This window comes from Sciurus vulgaris (assembly GCF_902686455.1).
Source record: "Sciurus vulgaris genome assembly, chromosome: 14".
NCBI lineage: Eukaryota > Metazoa > Chordata > Mammalia > Rodentia > Sciuridae > Sciurus > Sciurus vulgaris.
In genome coordinates this window covers 8,303,948-8,306,376 of record NC_136475.1, presented here as the reverse complement: position 1 = coordinate 8,306,376, position 2,429 = coordinate 8,303,948, and positions in this window count along the sequence as shown.

Below are 2,429 nucleotides of genomic sequence, written 5' to 3'. Positions count from 1 at the left end.
TCAGCAGGCCTGCCTTCCTCAGAGCTGGGGTCAGCAGGGCCAGCTAGGGTAGCCTCACCCTCCACGAAGCACAGCCCCCCGAGTCCACTGAAGCTGGGCTGTGCTCTGGTGGTGACAGATGGGTCTCAGGGTTGGAGGGAGCTGATCTGCTGCTTGGAAACCCAGGAAGGAAAGGAAGAGTGGAGAAGGCCACATTGTCTCGGGCGATGGTGGGCTGGAGGCGGGGCTGGGGACTCGGGCCAGCTCCAAGGTCAGCCCCTGTGGCCTGGCCACGGCCTTTGCAGGGTCTCCTATCCACAGTGCGAGGGCTGAACTGAGAGCTGAGGTTGGCAGAGCCAGGGGTGAGGGCCAGGTGCTGGGCAGGGGCCTGCCCTTGAACTCTGAGGTCGTGGGAGGCCAACACTGCCCGAGAGGGCAGCACTCGCCCCGGGGCACAGGCAGCCTGGCCGATGACCTCTTGGTTTTTCATGTAGACCTGTGAGCCAGGGCCTACGTGTTTCTAGGAAGGGGGTACAGGACCTACTGTGTGCAGGGACACAATAGCAGGTCAGGCTTGGCCACCAGGGAGGGTGAGAATGGGCTGGGGCATGGGGGTGGGGTCAGACCTACAGGTAGACAGACCCTGGAGGTCACTTCCCAAAGGGTTTGCAGTGGAGAGCTTGGTCCTGGGGAGAACAGGCTCTGCTGGGTGGCTGGGGGCTGGCTGGGCCTCCTGGAGAGGGTGCCTGGCTTGGGGGACCCAGCGGTGCTCTGGGGTGAGGGTCTGAGCAGGAGCGTCATGGGGAGAAGACAGCAGGTCTGCTGTGGAGTATCTGGGATGCAAGTCCCGGGAACAGACTGGATTACCAGGCAGGAAGGTCACCGCACCTGCTCAGGAGCAACGGCTGTGGGAGAGCTCGGCAGGGAGGGGCGGGGCAGTTCCCGAGTGGACTCAGGAGCTCTGGGGCTGGATTGGTCCTCTGAGACAAGGGGAGCTGGGTTTTTGTTTTTCTTTTTCCAATACTACAGATTAAACCCTGGGATGCTTCACCACTGAGTCACATCTCTTTTATTTAGAGACAGGGTCTCACTGAGTTGCTTAGGGCCTTGCTAAGTTGCTGAGGCTGGCTTTGAACTAGCTATCCTCCTGCCCCAGCCTCCCCAGGCACTGGGATGACAGGCATGCGCCACTGCGCCCAGCTGGGAGCTGGTTTTTGTATCTCCATTCTGGTCAGTAGTTGGAAGAAGGCTATCCTGGAGGGTTGTGACCTTGGGTAAGGCAGCCGCAGAGGCCAACACCCAAAGAGGGACACGTCTGTCAGGGGCACTGATGGTCACAGACGTAGAGACTTCAAAGCCACACATCTTGTTTATCAGTTTTGTGGTGCTGGGGAGTTGAACGTGGGACCTAAAACCACATGATTAACTGACAACCCAGAGCTCAGGGCAGCGGGAAGACGGCGTGACGGGTGGGGCAGCGCTCCCGGAACCCTGCTGGGATGTGCCAGGCTGTATATTTTCCTCCTTTGGACTAGGGGGTGAGCTGAGGAAGAAAAGGTGGAGGAACCCTAGGTCCGGCGTTGAAGAGGGCTTGAGCCACGTCTCGATTTGCTGCTCCTTAGACGTGAAGCATGAAAGGATTCTCGTGCCTGCAATGCAGGTGTCTGGGAGGTATCTCAGTAGCGTTGGTGACAGTAAGGGGGCTGTGGCAGTGTGCCAGGCGGGGATGGATGGGGGAGCTGGGCAGGGAGGATGAGGGAGTAGGGACGGTACTCCTGGGGGCTACACAGCAGAGGCACGGCAGAGGGCGGGTGAAGGGCCAGAGATGCCCACTGCTGGAACCCCAGGGAGATGCAGCCCCAGGCTCCAGAGCACCGTGGGTCAGTGGGACTCGGAAAGGCAGGCAGAACCAGGAGCTGGATGGGGGACCAGGACAGTGCCCAGTGGTCCTCCAGGGAAAGTAGACCCTAGCTGTGGGTGCAGAACCCAGGGTGCTTCCTGGATGCCCCGGCGGGTGAGTTCGATTGAATGGCATCTAGGCGGGGCCCTGACCTACCCCAGGTACTTTGCCATGGACTCTGATAACACGCCCCCGTGGAAGAGGGAGGGTCCACAGCCCCATCCCAGACCTGTGCACAGAGATGAGCCCCACACAACGTGACCCTGGTCCACTCGGTCAGTAAAAAAGTTCATGGTCAATCTCTGCACAGGGTGCTGCTGCATGAACTTTCTAGAACTTGCACATCCCATAGGTCGTTTCTAAAGTGGAAATGACACTACAAACCCAGAGCCCTGCGGACAGACTCAGCCCTCGAAGCAAGGAGGGGTGGGCAGAGCTGCCTCTGCCCCTGGGGAACTTGGACCTCAAGACGTAAAACCCTATAAGGGGCAGTTTGGGTGAGATAGCCCGGTGGACCCAGCTGCCAGCAGGATGAACACAACCAACTCCA